A 22747-nucleotide genomic window follows, 5' to 3' on the forward strand; every position below is an offset into this window, starting at 1 on the left:
AAATAGATATCAAGGTTGATGGATGAAACAACTGCTACGTGGAAAACCCAAAACATTCCACAGACCAATTAGCGAACAAATATAAGAATTTAGAAGCTGGCCTATCACAAAATTAATATAAAAACTGTACTGCATTTGAATGGGCTTCCCTGGTGGCGCAGTGGTTGAGAGTCTGCCTGCCGATGCAGGGGACGCGGGTTCGTGCCCCGGTCCGGGAGGATCCCACGTGCCGCGGAGCGGCTGGGTCCGTGAGCCATGGCCGCTAAGCCTGCGCGTCTGGAGCCTGTGCTCCACAACGGGAGAGGCCACGACAGTGAGAGGCCCGCGTACCGCAAAAAAAAACAACTGTACTGCATTTGAATGAATTAGAAACAACTCCAAAAAAAAATTTTTTTAAATTATGGTTTCTTATAAAATATATCGTATCTAGTAATAAAGTTAAAAGAAACATGCACAAAATGTATGGCAAAGTACATTAAGAAAACATTAAATACATTCTATAGTCAATTAAAATTGTTGGTTCAAAAATGAACAAATTCAGGACTTCCCTGGAGGTCTAGTGGTTAAGACTCTGTGCTTCCAATGCAGGGGGCACGGGTTTGATTCCTGGTCGGGGAACTAAAATCCCACATGCCACGCAGCATGGTCAAAAAATAAAATAAAAATTTTTAAAGAATGAACAAATTCATCCAGAAACATACTGGTAGATGTATGGAAACTTAATCTAATACACAGGTAGCATTGCATATCCTCCACGAACAGATGGACTCATCAATTAATGTGATGGAATAACTGGTGATCAATGGAAAAAATAAAAAGCCCAGATATTTAAGGGAAGCAAAATTCATTAGTGATAGATTAAGGACATGAAAGTAAAAGAGAAACCTGTAAGAAACTTTTATATGAAAATACACTGTAACCTTTTCCTGGGTAAGACAGATATTTTCTTAAGACACAAAAAACATAAACTCTAAATAAAAGAATTAAAAAATTCAACCACATGAAAATTAAGAACTTCTGATCATTCACGGTAGAATAAAGAAACTGAGGGAGAGAGGAAAGCTGCAAACCGAAAGAGGATGTTTGCAAACACAATAATGTAGGTAAGTAACCAAGACACACAAAGAGCTCCTTAAATCAAAAAGAAAATGACGTACAATTCAGTATAAAAGCGGGCAAAACATTTAACAGAGTTTTCATAGATAAGGAAACTAGACTATCTCATTAACGTATCAACAGGTGTCCAAAATAATCACGAATACAGATTAAGACTGCAAACAGATTCTATTCATACCCACAAGATGGATAACATTAAGAAGACTGAAAATTCTGGGTGGTAGGAAGGTGCGTTTCAATGGGAATTCTTATATGACACTGGGTCACTTTGGGTGCAAACTGGCATAGCTACTCAGAAGAGCAATTTCTCTCTAACTTGTAAAGCTGAACAGCCAGACACCAGTGGCTCAGCAATCCCACTCCTAAGAGGAACAAGTCTTCTGTCAATGTTTGCACAGGCACACGAGAAGAGAAGAAGCAGCATGTTTAAATCAGCATTGTTTATCGTAGCAAAAATATGGAAAACCCTCATGGCCGTTTTCAATAGAAACAATCAATAAATCTATAATAGGAAAAGAAAAGCAGCTTTTTGTTTTGTTTTTGTTTTCTCATTTTGTTTTGTTTTGAGCCAGGCTGAGAACTACATCGTCCAGGAGCCAGCCTCTCAGTTAGCTGAGGAACTGCTCTGAAGAAGCATGGTGTTCAGCATATTTTTATATCTCATCAGAACAAATAACATCAAACATTTCGGGGGCACATTCCTTCAAGGTTTCAAAAAGACATATCAGCACATACACAGCGAGGCAGTATGGCCTTGGCACCCGGGGAGGGGGTCTAACCATCAAAGGTGGATCAGCAATGGCCTCCCAGGAAGGGACGCATTTATCCCTGTCTTCAAAATGGACATTCTTTTTTTTTTTTTTTGCGTGGGCCTCTCACTGTTGTGGCCTCTCCCGTTGAGGAGCACAGGCTCCCGACGCGCAGGCTCGGCGGCCACGGCTCATGGGCCCAGCCACTCCGCGGCATGTGGGATCTTCCCGGACCGGGGCACGAACCCGTGTCCCCTGCATCGGCAGGCGGACTCTCAACCACTGTGCCACCAGGGAAGCCCGAAATGGACATTCTTTACTTCTGGACAACATATCCTTTTCTTTAATGGTTAGAGCAGATGTACAATGCATGTTGGATAGGCCACAAGACAGGGTGTTCTAGTTAGCACAAAGTTTAAGTCTACACACTTAGTTCACATCCTAGTTATCTAGGGTGATGGCCCTCTTCCTGAACAGATCCTCTGTCTACATTCTTTAGGCAGTTAGGGGAAGGTCAAAGTTTCTTCCTGAGTCTTTTGCCTTGATTGTTTTCGGCTCCAAATAATCCACATGCCAAAGAGACACTGTGGGGTGGCACGTTTTGCTCCCCTTCAAAGACATCTAAATTAATGTGCTACAGACAGCAACAGCCCATCACAACAAAGAGAACTTTATTTTTAATGCCAGGATTGTCATAGTTTACTTTCCCACCAGCCCAGTTGCTAGAAATTAGCCTCTCTCAAGGTAGCCCCCAGCTATTTCTGTGAGGCTCCCAGGTGCCGGCTCAGGTGTACCAAGAACAGGCCTCCTGGTTTCCTAGTTACCATCTCCTTCTGCTGCATCTACGGGCACATGAATCAAAACCCTCAAAAATATGCTAGAGAGGAGGAGAGGTTTCTTTGGATACATTTTAGATTTAATATTCTGAAATGGAGTCCTGCAGAATCTTGTAGAACTGTCCTCCTTGGAAATCTTTAATAATGCGTTCACAGTTACCAATCTCCCTAAAAGAGCTCCACAAGTATAACCTGGCAAAATAAAGATGAAAGAAAAAATATTTTGCCAGGTTAAACCTTCAGTATGGAGGCTCCTTAAAAAATCATATGGTACAGCTACCATATGATCCAGCAATCCCATTCCTAGGCATATATCCAGAGAAAACCATAATTCGAAGATACATGCACCCAAATGTTCACTGCGGCACTATTTACAATAGCCAGGATATGGGAGGAACCTAAATGTCCATCAACGGAGGAATGGATAAAGAAGATGTGGTACATATGCGCAATGGAATATTACTCAGCCATAAAGAAAGAATGAAATAATGCCATTTGCAGCAACATGGATGGACCTAGAGATTTTCATACTGAGTGACGTAAGTCAGACAGAGAAAGACAAATATCGTATGACATCACATATGCAGAATAAAAAAAAAAGGGTACAGATGAACTTATCTACAAAACAGAGATAGAGTCACAGATGTCGAAAACAAACTTATGGTTACCAGGGGGTAAAGGTAGGGAGGGATAAACTGGGAGATTGGAATTGACATATACACACTACTATATATAAAATAGATAACGAATAAGGACCTACTGTAGAGCACAGGGAACTCTATTCATTACTCTGTAATTACCTATATGGGAAAAGAATCTTAAAAAGAGTGGATATATGTATAACAGATTTACTTTGCTGTACACCTGAAACTAACAACATTGTCAATCAACTATAGTCTAATAATTTTTTTTAAAAATCCTTATTGTAAAAAAAAAAAAAAATGAGGTGACAGTTACCCATCGCCCTAAAAGAGCTCGAAAAGTATAACCTGGCAAAATAAAGATGAAAGAAGTAAAATCTGAGGGTTTGGAACCGCCATTCTTTTTTGTAATGGTTTTAAGGTCCTCAAATTCATGTTGCACATTCATTGAACAAATATTTTCAGAGCACCCGCCATTACCCATTAGGCAAAGCACCGTGGGAATAAGATGAGCGTTACTGTGTCTCTCCGTCGTTACAAAACTGTGGGAGAGAGGTTTAGGCACACAGGGTGTGATTTAAGGCAGAAAACAGAGTACAAAATCAGAGGTATTTGTCCAGTGCTGAAGAAACTCAAGGGCAGAAGGGCGTTTATAAGTAACACACTGAAGTAGTATCCCACATGGTGGAGGACACGTGAACTACCCATGACAACAGTTACAGCACACCAGTTACATAATTAAAAGCTCCGGCAGCCACGCAAGATGGTGCAGGGCGTTTGTGATCTACTATGAGGAAAAAAACCCAAAAACGAAACAGCAAGAGCATCATGCAATGGAGGACATCAAATTGAGCAGCTCTTTGCAGAAAACCTTTATTTGTTACCATTTTTGGACAACATATAACTTTTTACATTTATTATCTTTATAACACACTTTTTAATTTTAGAATAGTTTTAGATTTATAGAAACAGTGCAAAGATAGTACAGGAAGTTCCCATGCACCCCACGTTCAATTTCCCCTGTTATTGACATCTCCACTGTGACAGTCATCACAATTAATAACCAATGTAGATACATTATCCTTAACTAACGTCCATGCTTTATTCAAGTTTCCCTTGTTTTTACCCTAAGGCCCCATCCAAGACACCACGTGAGACTTAGTTGTCATGTCTCTTTAGCCGTGACCATTTCTCCATCTCTTCTTGTTTTTTTACATCTTGACAGTTCTGACAAGTACTGAGCAGGTGTTCTGGAGAATGTCCGGTAATCTGGGTTTGTTTTTCTCTCGAGATTAGACAAGGTTATAGATTACAGGTTTGGGAGAGGAAGAACAGGGAGGTGAAGTGCCATTTTCATCACATCATATCAAAGGTACAGGGCATCACGGTTGATGATGATGTTGGGGTCCAGGGCAGGTCACCCCAAACTATGCCTCCCTGGCATACCAAGTATTTTGAATTAAAGTTACTTATGAAATGGCGCAAACAGGAGGGACCGCTGACCCTCCTCTCTGTCTCCCTGAAGCCGAAAACACATCTCAGGTGAAAGGTACCCTCCCTGCATCTGGAGGTAAAAGGGCACCCTTATCCAGAGACAGGGAATTCGAGGCTGAGACACCTGTAGAAACAAACCTCGTGACTTTTTAAACTGATCACCCCAAGCCCAAACTCTGTTTAGATTCTTCACCAGTTGAGCACCCAAAGCCTATATGTCTTTCTTTGTCCTATGAATTCTTCACACACTTATCGTTCTTTGTCTAAAAAGTATAAAAGCTGCCTGCTCTGGCCACTTCTTAGGTCCCATGGCTACAAGACCTCCGTGTGCACAGATCAAAATGTATTTCTTTTCCTCCTGTTAATCTGTCGTGTGTCAATTTTATTACTGTGTCAAGTTTATTACAATTTGGTAACTAGTGACAAGAATGTGAGAGGGGAAAGGGGGACGTTTCCCCCATTCCGGACAATGACCTCGATCACCTGGCTGAGGTCATGGTTGTCAGCTTTTTCCACTGTGATGTTACTATTTTAACCCCCTTTCCAAACTGACCTCCGTGGAAGGAAGGCACATTTAAGGAGTGGAGAGTTATTTTTGGAATGAGGCCATAGTAGCTACATAAATTACTTGCAATTTTTCTGTACAGGAGATTTGACTTTCCCCCATTTATTTCTTCAACCATTTATTGCAATAAGTTGTATGTTAGCTTAAATCAATAATTTGTCGTGTCAATACAGACTGACCACATATAATTTTGATGTTCAAAATTATAGTGAGCCCCTCTTTACTCCCTTCCCATCAAAAAATACCTGCCACATGCTTTTTGGACCTAATTCTTCAAAAGAATCCCCAAATATTACAGAGCTAGATTGTTCTGCTGTGTGGTATTTATTGGGTTTTTTGAGTTACGTTCAGCTTGTATAAGCTCATGGGTGCATATGGTTGAAACAATCTCATTTTCCACATACAGCCATGTTCCATTAAGAGCGAATGCCTTACTCATTCTTCCAAAATTTCCAAGTTTCCAATTTACAAGTTCCAAACTTAATGAAAATGCTCTCCGGGTGCCGCTGAGCAGTTTTGTAACTCGAGTTTGTGAACCTGACCCCGAGTTCCTCCAATGAATTAGGTTTTGATGAATGAACAATAATAGTAAGGCGTTTGCATGTCCTGTGCTCATCTAAAATTATTAAAACTAAAATTGCACCCGGCCTTTCCGACTCTCCCTCTAAATGGGATGTAGTTAAAATGGAATATTTACCCAGCGTGGATTTGAGAAAACAAAGGGCTTTTAACTATGATGTGGACAATGGCACAGATTCCCTTAGCAATTAAACCATTAGGGAAATGCAAAGCACTTCGCAAAGCATCACATGTTTAAGCTAGATACTTGGAGATGTCTTGCAAAAGATTATTTTTGAATCCAAGGTATGCATTTTTAAAGGTCACCGCAGGAAAGAAATCTGTGTGCAAGCTCCACTGATATATATATATACACATACATAAATGACTGTGTTTTCATAGTTCTGTAATCGTGATGTTTGAAACTAGCCAGATCTCTCCTAAGACCAATAGGAGCTAGACATTTCATTTTGGTAAAAGTCTTCAGCAAAAATATGGTTTTAATAATGCAATCCTCAGTGTTCACTCTGATCTCAGCACTGCAGCGTTTCTATCGTAAAGACGGCATGCGACCCGCGATGTCTGGAGAGAGCTGACAGAGCTCACGGGAGCCTTACACCTCACTTCTCAGCCCAGAAAGAATCGTGCCTGTCGGCATCTTGAGGGTCACCCTTCTTCCCCTGGAATTGCAGAATATGACCCAACTTTGAATTCCCTTCAACCTCTCACAGAAATACGACCTGAATGCCAACGTTGCTTTGTGGGCTTTATTGAAAAAGTTACTTGTTGGTTCCTATTTTGCATATTTGCATAATCTCAGAGGCTGAGATTAGGAACTTGCATCCCATTTAGCTCTTCTTCTCCACCTGAGAAGGTCCTCATGCTACATTCAGATGTGCAAAGAACATGTCTTCTTTACTTGCTGAAAAGTAAATCAAATCGTTCTCACCTTGTGAAGACTGGGAGGTGATCATAAACTTTTACCCTGGGGAGGTGATCATAAACTTTAACCCATCACCTCAGAGTAGGACAGTTTCTTCCGTTTTGTCTCCTGGTCTCCATCTTTCCTGTTTCCACAGCCCAATGTTTCTCTGCAAGATGATGTCCACGTGTGTAGGCAAAGTACCATGGCCTCATGGCACTGGGGAGAGGGAGCCTTGGGTCCATCCATATGGATGCCCTGAATCCTCATTTTCTGCTGGGGAAGGGCCTGTGTGGTCTGGTTCCTGAACTCAGTGACATCTGTCAAGTCTATCCTTCAGGGAGGACGTGCCCAGGAGCCCTTGGTACCAGGTCTGTGTCCCTGGTCCCCAAGTTTGTACATGGCCACCTTCCCTTCCTCTCTCCAGCCTCTGTTGACCCGCTGGTCTTCTCAGCTCCTCTGTACCTCCTCATTAAAGTGTACGGAAAATTTCAGAACCTCTACCTGTCACACAAAGGCTCAGGTGAGCCACACGCCTCGCCCCCAACTTATCAAGACACAGGCTCAGACAGTATCTCCCCGTCCTTCTCAAACCATGTGAGAACATCAGACGATCCAAGAACTGACTTCCTCTGAGAGCCTGGTCATATCCCCAGCAGAGACCAGAGAGACGGCTGCAACCTCCCAGGACATTTTCAGACCATCTCAGTGTTTATGTAGCTCCAACCTGAAGAAGGAAGACAAGGGTCCTGTTTTCTGATCACTGTCTGGCTTCCCCTCTTGCTTGTTGCCCACAAGGACAGTAGGGGCAGACTTCCTATTTTATTTCCTGTCTGTCTGTGACTTCCAATGCATCATATTCTCCTTCAAGATGGTACCAAGATGCCAACCCAGCCTTAAGGACTGCTATGGAATGAAATTTTGTGACTCCTCCAAATTCATATGTTGAAACCTTTTCCCCAACGGCATGGTATATTGGGAGGTGTAACGTTCGGAAGGTGATTAGGTTATGAGGGTGGGGCCCTCAGAATGGGTTGAGTACCCAAATAAGAGAGGCCCCAGAGAGCTCCCTTGCCCCTCCCACCATATAAGGATCCAGAGAGTAGACGGCCATCTATGAACTGGGCAACAGGCTCTGACCAGACACCAAATCTGCCAGGGACTTGGTTTTCTAGACTCCGGAACAGTAAGACATGAATTTCTTTTGTTTATAAGCCACTCAGTCTATGGTATTCCATTACAGCATCCCCAAAAGGACCAAGACAAGAGCAGAAATCATCAGGACACCCCTGAAGACACGTTATTTGGCCAGCACTGCTACTGCCATTTATGATTCAACTCACCTGGGAACCGGGGATTACTGAAAACAAAAATAACGCCCCTGTGACTCACACTTCATCTAGCAAGAGTGCCAAGAGAGTCATGGAATGGAAGAATAGCCCTAGAGTTTCTAACCAACCTCACCTTCATTCTTTCTGCACTTTTTTTTTTTACTATTTAATAACTGAGCCGTGTCACAGCAATAGGTACCAACTGGGGCAGTGAAACATATTCCTCACACGTGCAGCAGAAACCCTCCCAACGTCAACCCTCAAATGGGCTTGCAGCAGGCGAGTGGAGGGCAACATATTTCTTGCAGGACCAAGCTTAGGAAGATTGGCTCCATTTTCAGGCCCCTAGGGATCCTTCTATTCTGATCAGCTGCGATATCTCAATTCAGGGGCTGCTGCCGGGGGCGGATGTTTCATCTAGAAGCACAAAAGGATCGCTAACACAATTACAGACCACTTAGTAAGCCCGCCCAATAACAGTCTGGTGAAAAGTAAAAGGAAAGAGAAAACCAGCCGGTAGAAAGTCAGAGATACTTTACACGTGCGTCAAGCAGAGGGGGGCACAGGGAGGTTTGGGGCTCCCGGCGGATGAACGGTCTACTTAATAACATCCTAAACAGTGGGAGGGCTCCAGCCTGCCACAGGTACTGCATCTTCCTTCTCACAGTAACTCCTCTAAGCGGCACCGTATTGCGGGACATAAAAGAGGATGCTGCACCCAGGCATCTAGCTCTTATTACAACCGAGGCTCTTGATCCGCCAGCCCTTTGCAGAGGATGGATGAGTGCAGGGTCTCTAGCCAATTGTTTCCTTGCAACATCAGTTAGGGTGACAAAAGGGGAGAGGGAAGCCCACAGAGAAGCACATGTCTGAATCCGTGTGCAGAGCCGGAGGTGGGGATGGAGATGGGAATGAACTGGGAGGTGGGGCAAGGCCAGCAGAGGATGGGAGCAGGTGTGTTCTCTGGAGGAAAAGGTGCACAGGTTTCAGACTGCAGACTGACGAAGACCGCAGGACACAGACCCTCCAGGTAGCAGCAGGGGAGGGCGCTTGGCCACTGTCTAGCTGCGTGACCAGGGGCAACTTAACCTCCCCAGGCCTCAGTCCCCTCATGGGAAAACTGAGAAAGCGTCATACCTAACTGTCAGCATTGCCTGCAGGATCAGAGACCAATTCTCATCACAAATGCAGTTCTGGACACGAGGCAACTTCTCCAGAGGGAAGCACTGCCATTGGGTATAAGTACGGGAGACCGGTATTTTCTTTTTCTTCTTTTTTTTAACCTACACTTCTCTTTTGTGCATTAATTAATAGTATGTGGCTGTCCCTAGTTTGGAATCCATTCCTGGTCTAATCAAGGAGTGGATGCATACAGGTAAATTAACATAATACTTTTTTTTTTTTTTTTTGCGGTACGCGGGCCTCTCACCGCCGTGGCCTCTCACCGCCGTGGCCTCTCCCGTTGCGGAGCACAGGCTCCGGACGCGCAGGCTCAGCGGCCATGGCTCACGGGTCCAGCCGCTCCGCGGCACGTGGGATCTTCCCGGACCAGGGCACGAACCCTTGTCCCCTGCATTGGCAGGCAGACGCTCAACACTGCGCCACCAGGGAAGCCCGTTAATACATTTTTAAAAACAACTTTGGAGTTGATTTCCAGCTCTGTCACTTACTAGCTTATAAATTATTTGAGTTCTCAGAGTCTCTGTTGCCTCCACTGTATATGGGGACTGCTCCACAGGATTTTTGTGAAAATTCAATGGTTGCACATGTAAAAACACCTGGTATGTCATGCATGTAAGTATGTATAAAGAGAGATATATGTGTGCATATATGCTCATAAACAGATGTACATATACACATAAGCATATACACGTATTCATATACCAATACATATGTGCATATATATATATATATGTATCTAGGCATACAGATACATATATATGCATTCAAATAGTAATTCCTTTCAATTTCTTATTTCAAATTTTTGGCAAGCCAGACTCTCCTATGCTGTATGAGTCCCAGCAACTAGCCTTCTGTTATCTATCTTGTGAGCTTCTGGTTGGAGGCGTTTTCCGTATTTCCCCCCTGGACGCTGACCTGCAGGGGAAGCTGCCCTCACACCAAGTCACCCAACTGTCCAGCTGCCTCCATCCTAATGGGATGCCCTGTCCTTCCCACCCCAGGCCCCCAGGCGCATGTAACTTTCAGCCCTTGTGAGTGAGCAGTGGGACCTCACCCGCTGGCAGCACGTCCGTCTACCTTCTGAACAACACACCCTCGGCCACGGCTGTACTCCAAGCTCGAGTCACACTGCACCCACGGTGACACCTGCCTGCATGTCTCTGTGCTAACACGCCTGCTTTATTATCAACTCCCCGTGCTTCGGCACACCCACACCTAAGGCTGCCGTTGGGCAGCCATCTCTATATCCTATGATTTTCTGGTTTTTTCTGAGAACTATTATTTGACTCTGATTCTGACTGTGTGGGGAGGTCCAACAAGCTCCGGTGTAACATCAGTGCTCCTGGCTTGTGGACCACTGCTTCGTAAACTCAGCTGCCGTTGGAACCACCTGGAAAGCCTTAGCATGTTAACCTAAAAATCAGCAAATGGAGGGACTTCCCTGGTGGCGCAGTGGTTGGGAATCCACCTGCCAGTGCAGGGGACACGGGTTCGAGCCCTGGTCCGGGAAGATCCCACATGCCGCAGAGCAACGAAGCCCCTGTGCCACAACTACTGAGCCTGCGCGCCACAACTACTGAGCCTGCGTGCCACAACGACTGAAGCCCGCACGCCTAGAGCCCGTGCTCCGCGACGAGAAGCCACCGCAATGAGAAGCCCGCTCGCCGCAACTAGAGAAAGCCCACACGCAGCAACGAAGACCCAATGCAGCCAAAGATAAATAAATTAATTAATTTTTAAAAAATCAGTGAATTGAGAATTACACTGAATCCCAACAAGGGAAATTTTGTTCCCTGGTGGACTATTGGCAATGACTGGAGACATTTTTGGTTATCACGAAGCAGACAAGGAGGCTAGGTTACTGAAGGGAGAGGCCAGGCACGCTGCTCCACAGCTTGCAGTGCACGGCACAGCCCCACGGGAACACGTTATCCAGCCCCAAACGGCAACGGTGCCCAGGTTGAGACACCCTTGGGGAGGCTCTTACTCCAAATCACGCCTAGGACATCTGCTTTCTGCTAGTACGGTATAAAATCACCCGTGCAGTACCTCATGGGTGAATAATTGGTTAATGAATGTTGAAACCTGTTCATGGCGCACGTGGTGCTGATAACTGATTCTGTTTAACTGAGATGTGGGATAGCAAATACCCAGTTCTGAACTTAGTTCTATTATCAGATACAACGTGACAGGACAGCAGGAGTCCCCCTCAGACCTGGCAACCTTTGGAGGGCTACTCCTTGAGACTGTCCTTTAATGTGAACCACGAATTCTGCAAGGCAGATTTGTGAGAAAGAATCACTGCACCGTGATGCTTTAACTATCAAACCCCTTTAGGAAAGACTTCTCTGCGTTGTAACATGTTATCCTTTGCACAGTGCAGTGGGGCCAAGTGCTTTCTAAATGGCGTGTTTCATGACCTACTTGAAAAGTAAACCATCCTACATCTGGCGGGGAGAAACTGAGGGTGGCTGGTATCACTGAATCATCAGAGAAGCTTAGCCCTCTGCCAAAAGCTACAGCCGATGCTATTTGGAGAAATACTAGGGCAGGGCTTTTTATGAATTTGATTCCATGCAGTAGCTTGTCTTCTATTTTCTATATTTCCTTTGTAGCTCTGTGAAAATTCTTCACAGAAGGGAAAAAATAACTCTGTTAGCATTCTTACTGAGGCACAGAAACCAGACATATGTGTAAAACAAAGGAAGGGAAAAGCGTATTTGTTAACCAGAACTATAGACACTAAAAGCAAAAGATTGCAAAATAGTAATTACCAGGAAGCTTCATTAATGTCAGTTCTAAGAAGTTTACAAGAGTGCCTTCAATTTGGATTCAAACTGTTTACTCAAAGGTCTTCGTGAGTAAAAATCTGTGAACAAATCAATAACTGTGAACTTTTGATATGTGTGTATGTATGTGTGTGTGTAAGTATACCCCACATACCTTACAGGACAGTCCTTTGAATGCAGAGTCAAGGGTAAGATTTTTGACACAGATATGCTTTTTTTTTAAGAGTAGAGGGTACCATGAATAGTACGTCTGCTTTCTGACTATCATTCCCAATCCTTTAACTGAGCAACTAATAATCAGCACTGATTATGAAATATTCAAAAGTGTCAGGACATTACAGAGACTCAGACTCCAACTGGGCATATTTAACTACTTTTAAAAACAATCTGTGCATAAAACAGATCCAAACTTGGATCTTCCTTTTCTTCTGCTTAAGAAATAAATTGTATGCTGCATTTCATGTTTTATTGCAAAAAAAGAAAAGAAAAAGAAAAAAAGCACAGGGTATCAGCTAACTTCTCCTGGTCTCTAACGGAGATTTGTGAAGCACTAATACTTATTGAACAGGTACTGTGAATCACATTTCACATTTTCTGTGCATTTCAGCTTCACATAAACACACTGAAGTAAGACGTAATTTGTAGATGAGAAGTGAATTTCCTTGCAGGACACACAGCCAGAATTGGAACTTGGCTCTGAACCCAAAGCCCAGGGTCATGTAACATATCTTGCTACCTCTGTCATTGGGGATATTCCCCAGGTCTTTCCCAGGTGAGGGCTGCCTAACAATATTCTAATGTACAAAACGACTGGAAACCTGGAAGAGCCTTCCCATCCTCTCAGCCAATGAACTGATCACAGAGACGGATTCGCCAAGAGGTAACAGACAGTATGGGTGGAGGAGGTCATTGAGACAAGAGGACGAGGGAAACCCCAGTCACCTCCGGACTACGATCTTGGTCTTCTTCCCCCATTTGTTTTTGGTTTTTTTGCGGTACGCGGGCCTCTCACTGTCGTGGCCTCTCCCGTTGCAGAGCACAGGCTCCGGACGCGCAGGCTCAGTGACCATGGCTCACAGGCCTAGCCGCTCCGCGGCATGTGGGATCTTCCCGGACCGGGGCACGAACCCACGTCCCCTGCATCGGCAGGCGGACTCTCAACCACTGCGCCACCAGGGAAGCCCTTCTTCCCCCATTTGGATGTGTGATTCTGCTCAGTGATCTGACTGCATGAGCCCTGGGGGTGGAGCTTTGGAATCAGAGTTTTTCTAAATGTCCCCAGCTTACTGCATGGCCTGCCAGGGGTGGGAATGATTTGCTGCCTTCACATCATTTTCATAATGTGTCCACGCTGAGATATGTCAGCAGCACCGAACAGGTGTGTAAAGATTCCGTCCAGAGCTGGAGCGATGCGCACACAGGGCCAGACACCGAATCACAGCCTCGCAAGGCTTTGCTGATGGGGGAAGGGGCAAGAGTTCTGGAGGAAACAAGGAAGCTCGGCCCACATCCTGGTCTTCATGTGGGCTGTCTCTGGGGTCCCGGCCAAGCCCCCTAAACGCTGAGCAGAGATTCCGCCTCCCGCCACGCTACTGCATGACTTCTCAGCAGAATCACGTGCGAGAAAGCATTCTGTAAGTGACCTGAGGAATCTGTCAATCAAATCCCTGCAGGGCACACCGGTACCTCGTTGTATGCTTTCGTGATGCTCACGGCGCACAAGCTACTCATGGGCGCACGTTTTGGTCCCCTGTGACTTTAGAGGTTATTTTCTGTTCGTAATTGCTAAATAATTATTAATTGTTTGGTTTAATAATTCACATTTATGTTACATTAATAAAGTGCGTGTGTGTGTGTGTGTGTGTGTGTGTTTATTTGGGGAATCCTGTATTTAGGTCGTTTTCAGCTTAAAAGAATTCTTTTAGGGGCTTCCCTGGTGGCGCAGTGGTTGAGAATCTGCCTGCTAATGCAGGGGACACGGGTTCGAGCCCTGGTCTGGGAGGATCCCACATGCCGCGGAGCAACTGGGCCCGTGAGCCACAATTACTGAGCCTGCGCGTCTGGAGCCTGCGCTCCGCCAACAAGAGAGGCCACGACAGTTAAGAGGCCCGCGCACCGCGATGAAGAGTGGCCCCCGCTCACCACAACTAGAGAAAGCCCTCGCACAGAAACGAAGACCCAACACAGCCAAAAATAATTAATTAATAAACCCCTACCCCCAACATCTTCTTAAAAAAAAAAAAAAAAAGAATTCTTTTAAATAAAATTGTTTTCGGTCCATATATGTTTCAAAGGGCTACCAAGCCCTTTATTTATCGACAATTATCTGTGTAGGACTAAACAGCTGTCCTTTATGGCAACATCCGACATCAGCCCTAAACTCTGAATTCTCACCCTCTGAACTGCAGTGAGGATGACGACCTTTCTTTAGGGTCATCCGCTTTAAGATGAGCACAGGGTACGTCGGGAACTTCGGTGCACGAGGGGACATTAACATGTGAGCACAACCTCAGGCAGACAGCCACGGGAGCTCTCATGAATGCACAGATGCAAATACTGGTTTTCAGGTAGAGCAGCATTTCCAGGGGAAGCGGCAACGGTGAGAGCGTGGTGACAGAGCTACGTGTGCCAGGGAAGGTCTCAGACACACCGGAGACTGAATCAGAGGATGTTGGACTTGCTGACGGAGGGGGGAAATGGCATGCCCCAGGGAGAAAAGGGAAGAGAGAGATCAAGGGGTAAGGACCCCAGAGCCCAAGTCTCCTCAGCCTTCTGCATACGTGACGGCGGGTGTTAGACTCACCAGCCACTTGCAAGCCCCTGGAGGAGGAAGGAGGAGTCAGGAGGGGAAGCTTATGCACAGGATTCCGGCCAGGATGCCGGTCCGCACCCTGAGTGTAGACACAAGCTCTGCATGCGCATGGAATAGTTCTCAAGCATTATTTCATATGGAGCTGCAAGGCTGAGCCCTACATACAGCAGATGTGAACACAAATGTGGCACTGAATGTATACGAGTGAAGTCGCCATAAGCCATTTGTTTGACGTGAATATAAACATCACATTGAATGCGGCGGCCTTACATCACCACCTCGTGCGAATGTGCTGACAGAAGATGCTCCGAGTCTGTGCTCCTACAGAATCAGCCTCTGATACCTCTGTGCCCATCCATTACATCACATGCTCCAAAGAGTGTGTGTGCACGAGGGGTGTTTGCTGCCAGCTTGCCCACGTTGTGTCATCTCGTTTGGCCGTTTCTTCCCATCGGCACGAGAAGAAATACCCAAGCGGCTCTCAGGATCCAGAAGCATTTCACGCACCTGTTTTTAGGTAACTTCTCTCATTAATGAGCTGAGTAAAAGTCAACATAAGTCTTCCCGGGCTTCCCTGATGGCGCAGTGGTTGAGAGTCCGCCTGCCGATGCAGGGGACATGGGTTCGTGCCCGGGTCTGGGAAGATCCCACATGCTGCGGAGCGGCTGGGCCCGTGAGCCATGGCCGCTGAGCCTGCGCGTCCGGAGCCTGAGCTCCACAACGGGAGAGGCCACAACACTGAGAGGCCCTCGTACCGCAAAAAAAAACCCAAAAACAAAACATAAGTCTTTCCCCCAAGGATTGATTCTTGTGTCTACGCTGAACGCAATAAAAACCTGGGTTGTTGTGATAAAAAAGGAAAGCATCTGGCTCTGTGACATGATTTATTTACTTTAATAAATATTTTTAAAGTGATGGGGAAATGTTGCTGTACTCTGAGCCATTTTAACCATCTTCGAGTTTCACCTAATAACTCCCTCCGGCCATCACTGGATGTATTAATAATTCTGGCGGCCAGGCAGGGGCTGTGAGTTGAGGGCAGGGGGACATAAGTGTCAGAAATTAAGTAGGTGTTTGTTCAAAACATGTCATCATGAGATTGAAGTTAAATGGACGGCACAGCAAGGACACACGTTCCCTTACTGTGACAGAAAGGAACACCTCATGCAATCACCATGCAATAATGTGCAGTAACACAGTAAAATGTTATTACATCTAAACTCCCTTCATGAGCAACCTGTTGCATTTTTCAGGAAAAAAATAGACAAAATAGGGCTTCCCTGGTGGCGCAGTGGTTGCGAGTCCGCCAAAAAAAAAGGACCGCGTGCCGAAAAAAAAAAAAACACAAAATAGCAGTAAGGTATTTTTTTCCTTCATATCCCACATGTGTATAATAAAAATATCAAAATAGTTTGAAATACCACCGCTATCAAAGATGATAATGATAACAACGGGGCAGAAAATATCTACATTCTAAAAATTCTCCTAAACTTTTATTAACACTTGGGGAAGGAAAAGTTTAAAAGAGGAGGGTTTCAATTGCTCAAATGCACAGTTATATTTTTAATCTAACTCATTTCTTCACACTGGGCATAAATATTATAAAGTGTAGACTGGCACCTATATGCCCTACACCACAGTACAAATTAGCTAAATGTAGTATATATGAGTTAGAGGATTTTTTCCCATTTTTTGCTTATCTCTAGAAATCTTTCAGATAAACAATTCTGCTTTAGAAGAATCTTTTGTTCTCAAAATAGAGTACAGGATGTTATAATTACGCAGAAGACAAAAGAGTGGAATATTTCACGGATCTACCCTGAGTGTCTCTGAGACTTTTCACAGTACAATGTCTTTGAAGGCTCTGGGTGCCTTGCACTCAGATAATGCATACTTCACATTCCCTCACATACAAAGCTACCAGGGAATAAAAACTTTTGTTACAAACCTGAAGATGAACTGCTTATGTTTAAAAAAAGAGCAAACGAAAAAAACCCACTGACACTCTCTTTCTAAGGAACACACACACACACACACACACACACACACACACACACACATATATATATTTTATATGAACTGCTATGAATACATATGGCTGGCAGTTTAGAAGGGTGGGCTGTGAACTTTTCGCACCATCATGTTAAGACATAGTATATTAGGCAACCAGATAGAACATGACGGGGAAGTTTCAGACTTTCATCTACAAGTCCAAGAGTGAGATTAATCTGTAAACATATTTCCATTACAATGAAACAAGGGCCTGATTTAACTTAAAGCTTGCTATCAAATGACAAAGTCCATCATTGTTCCTCAATATTATATTTTAAAAATAATTTCTACAAGCTCTCTTTGAATCTTTTAAAACGGCTGGATTTAAGTATCACGGTATTTTAGGACTCTGAGACTATCAAATCTTAACATAAATTGCTGCAAAGAGACACAGAGAGAGCACAAGAAAGATAAGAAAAAGGAAAAATAAGTCCACTGAACTGAAATATGTGTAACAAATATTAGACCAAAGGAACTTTAAAATATGGGGGTATTTAGAATTATATATATATGTTAGCATACACACACACATATATATATGTATATATAATCATGTCATATAAACATACAAATATAATATATACATAAGTGTAATATACATATGATGTATGTGTATATACTATGTAGATCTTATATATGATGTATACATATATAATCATATACCCATGACACGATATATATTTATATAATACAATATAAACCTATGATATGTATTAGTGGTTCCACTGTGTACAGAGTATTATTTCACTAATTCAGCACTTTTAGGGACCATAAACTGAGAAAAGTAGTCTGAGTTTACCCATTTAATGAGTTTCTTTTTAACAAGATCCCAAATTTATGAAAACTAAGTTGGCCTCATTATGTAACTCATCACTACACAGAGTATTGTTTCCACCTGGGAAAGGGGACAGAACAAAGGTTAACAGACAAAAAAAAGCCTCTGTGGAATCTTCTCCTTAACACTGGGTCCCTCTCTCAGGAGTTTCTTTCATTTTTTTCAAATCTCACTGATATTCCATGAATATCTGGAAAAGGAAGTTCAGATGTAAGCTCTCATAACAGTAACTAGTGACTCAGGTCTGGGGTGGGCCTGATGAATAGCTATCTGGTTATTCACAGAGAAGTTCTTTGATTGGAATTTTCCCCTAAATTTGCTAAAAGCAAGAGGGTTTCCCCTTGCCATATTAATAACAAAACCCAAGAGCTCCACACATTTATTGAGACAAACAAATGTAAGCACCAGGGAGGAAAATTTTCATAATTTATCTCATCATTCCAATAAAAAAATTCTTATCACCTGCATTATTACATATTCCTGACCTAACAAATACGGCTCTATAATAAGAGTGCCAAAATGGGGATCTTTCAATACAGAATAATAATTATTCTGTATTTGGGATCTTAAATTCTTATATGTGCAAGAATGTCTAAAGTTTCACATCACAAACTATGTGATTAAGAACAAAAAATTCCAGGCAAAACGAAATCCAGCAGAAATCACTTCTCCAAATTTAACTCATCCACACCTTACCTGTAATATCATATTTTGATGAAAGAAACTGAAGAGGACACAAACAGATGGAAAGGTATACCATGCTCATAAATTGGAAGAATCAGTATTGCTAAAATGACGATTGTACCAAAGGCAATCTACAGATTCAGTGCAAGCCCTATCAAAATGCCAGTGGCGGGCTTCCCTGGTGGCTCAGTGGTTGAGAGTCCGCCTGCCGATGCAGGGGACACGGGTTCGTGCCCTGGTCTGGGAAGATCCCACATACCGCGGAGCGGCTGGGCCCGTAAGCCATGGCCGCTGAGCCTGCGCGTCCGGAGCCTGTGCTCCGCAACGGGAAAGGCCACAGCAGTGAGAGGCCCGCGTACCGCAAAAAAAAAAAAAAAAAAAAAAGCCAATGGCACTTGTCATAGATGTAGAACAAATAGTTCTAAAATTTATATGGAAACATAAAAGATCCCCAAATAGTCAAAACAATCTTGAGAAAGGAGAACATAGCTGGAGGCATCACATGCCCTGATTTCAAACTATGCTACAAAGCTACAGTAATCAAAACAATATGATACTGGCACAAAAACACATAAACAGATTAATGGAAAAGAACAGAGAGCCCAGAAATGAACCCAAAGTTATACGATCAATTAGTCTATGATAAAGGAGGCAAGAATATACAATGGAGAAAAGACAATCTCTTCAATAAATAGTGTTGGGAAAACCGGACAGCTACATGTAAAAGAATCAAACTGGACAATGTTTTCACACTGTACACAAAAATAAACTCTCGAAATGGATTGAAGTCTTAAGTGTGAGACCTGAAACCACAAAACTTCTAGAAGAAAACACAGGCAGTAAAATCTTTGACCTCAGTCTCAGCAATATTTTTTTCTATGTCTCCTCAGGCAAAGGAAATGAAAGCAAAAATAAACAAATGAGACTACATCAAACTAAAAAGATTTTTTTTTTTGCACAAGGAAAGAAACTTATCAACGAAACAAAAAGGCCGCCTACTAAACGGGAGAAGATATTTGCAAACGATATATTCAAGAAGGGGTTAATATCCAAAATATACCAAAAAAAAAAAAAAACCATACAACGAAACCTCAAAAAAACAAACAATCCAATTTTAAAATGGGCAGAGGATCTGAATAGACTTTTTTCCAAAGAAGACATAGAGAAGGACAACAAGCATGTGAAAAGATGCTCAACATCACTAATCATCAGGGAAATGCATATCAAAACCACAGTGATATCACGTCACATCTGTCAGAATGCCTATCATCAAAAAGACTACAAATCACAAAAGTTGGAAGGATGTGGAGAAAAGGGAACCCTCCTACACTGCTGTTGGGAATGTAAATTGGTGCAGCCACTATGGAAAACAGTACAGAGGTCCCTCAAGAAAATAGAAATAGAACTACCATACGATCCACCAATTACAGTTCTGGGTATTTTTCTAAAGAAAACAAAACACTAATTTGAAAAGATATATGCACTCCTATGTTCACTGCAGTGTTATTTACAATAGTTGAGATATGAAAACAACCTAAGTGTCCATCAACAGATAAATGGATAAAGAAGATGTGATACATAAATATTAGCAATATTTCATTATATATGTATATAAAATGGAACATTAGCCATAAAAAGATGAAATTTTGCCACTTGCAACAACTTGGATGAACCTACAGGGTATTACGCTAAATGAAATACATCAGACAGAGAAAGATAAATATTGTATGATTTCACTTAAATGGGGAATCTAAAAAAATCAAAACAAATGAACAAACATAAAACAGAAACAGGCATATAGATAAAGAGAACAAACAAATGGTTGCCAGGGTTGGAGAAGGGGGTGAGGGAAATAGGTGAGCGAGATCAAGAGGTACAAACTTCCACTTATAAACAAGTCACAGGGATGAAATGTATAGCATGGGAAATACAGTCCATTATAATGTAATATCTTTGTATGGTGACCCATGGTAACTAGACTTATTGCGGTGCATTTTGTAATGTATAGGAGCATTGAATCACTATGTTGCACACCTGGAAATAACATAGTGTTGGGTCAATTATACGTCAATTATAAAAAATATATATATATGTAGGCACTGAGAGGAGGTGCATCAAAATGCTAATGGTGGTTATCTCTGGGGGGTGGGCATTATGGATAATTGTTATCTTCTACTTTATGCTTTTATGTATTTCCAGTTGTCTGCAGTGAACATGTTTTGCATGTAAAATTAGAAAGAAAACAATAACTGCCGTTAAAAATGAAAGAAAAAGATACCAGTAAGATGAAATCAGATGTATTTGAAATTTCTACCTTATTATTATTTTAATAGAATTAATCAAGAGTGTCTTAAGTCAAATCCTTTTTGAGTGCCCTTTTTTTTTTCTGACTTGTTATTACAGGACCAAAGAACATGATTAAGAAACATATTCTTGGCAGTAGAAAATATTGCAGATAAAAAGGATCGTGAGATTTATTTACTTTATGGTGATGATTATGATCAATTTGTACAAAATGAATGACTTTTGTGAATTTTTATTTAACAAAGCATTTATGCTTCTTTTTTTTTTGGCTGTGCCCTATGGCTTGCAGGATCTTAGTTCCTCGACGAAGGATCAAACTCGTGTCCCCTGCAGTGAAAGCACAGAGTCCTAACCACTGGACTGCCAGGGAATTCCCTATATATGGTTCTAAATAGCTGTAGATTTTGTGTTCCAAACCAAAACAGAGAAAAGGGAATATTGCTTATTTTAGGGCTAAGGTTCCTAATAGGTAGGGTCAGTCCTTCTCCAGTGGATTTCCATGTTGCTGTGACAACCTGTACTCTTGCCAGGAAACAACTTGGGTAAAGGTGACTGGAAACAGAAATGAAATGTGTCTGTAACTTCTGTATACTTATTGGATAAATATACAAATGGGAGCTCTGAAACAATCTAAGGCTGTCCACATCACTTGGAGTATGCTTCACTCCATCTTTAGGATCTGGTCACCTTAAAAATGGAGAGCGTTCTAGAATAGTCCATACTAGTTGCCTAACCACTGTAATTTCTTCTATTCCTAAACCTTAATGTTTTTCCTTAGCTGTCTTTGCAAGTCCAAATCCTGACTGTGTCCCTGTGTTACACACCAGGAGCCTAAAATTGCATGAGAAATAGTCACAGTAATGACGTTCAAATATTAAATTGATCTGTCAGGACTCAGTGACACCATGAAATGAGTCTAGTAATTTGGACCCTCTCCCTCCCTGGGATATTGTAATGCCATAAAAGACTCCCAATTCCAACATATAATAGGTATACTGTCTTTTAAACAACTTCCATCCTTCTGCAATAGATCCATGGGATAACAATTTCTGTTTGTCAGAGAGTTAAGTACGTAGTACTACATAAAATAAAGCACTCATTAAACTCCATTACAAACCCTCTCGTATCTGAATGGTCTCTGCCTGCTGTTACAGACTGAGCAGACCTGGTTTCTTACACAATTAGCACGCCTCAAAACCCACAAACCAGGGAGCCTAAAATGCAACCGACGACACGTCTAAAACAGAGGTGTAAATAACCTCTCATTTCAACAAGCTTTTGCCAAGGAACATGCTTAATTAACTAAGAAGGATTTGTGAAGATAGGAAATACATAATCAGACTTTCATGACTTTTCTTGAGACCAACATGATCTAAATAGTTTCTTCACATTTACTGAGTCTAATATTCTTTAGTCAGTTTGTCAGAGAAATCAATTAGCCACCAAAAAGCTAAGAGGAGGAAAAAAGAAAAAAATTCCGTGAGCTAAGAAGCAACACTGACATGTTATAATGAAAGACTAATTCTAATCTATTATGATTTTTCATTGTTGAAAAATAAGAAAGTCTTAAATGTCTGACTTTTAAATGTCTGAATTCATTTCTTGTCTAGCTATAATCAATATTATAAATACATTAATCAAAATGTTCTATATATTACAAACACTAAGTTGGTAGAATACCTATGTCAAAGAGGTAACCAATTAAAAAAAATGAATTTTGTCCTCTATTAAAACCTTCGAATTAACAGTATGCTTATTTGGAACCTAATGTCATTGGCCAAATTTCTTTAGGTCTTCCTAAATCCCCAACACTATCAATCACCACGTGTTCTAAGAATCATTCTCTAACCAGTCACTCATTTTTGAGAAAAATTTAT

This window comes from Delphinapterus leucas, chromosome X, assembly GCF_059928025.1.
Source record: "Delphinapterus leucas isolate spDelLeu-1000000601 "Yukka" chromosome X, BTC_Dleu_Yukka2, whole genome shotgun sequence".
NCBI classification, from domain to species: domain Eukaryota; kingdom Metazoa; phylum Chordata; class Mammalia; order Artiodactyla; family Monodontidae; genus Delphinapterus; species Delphinapterus leucas.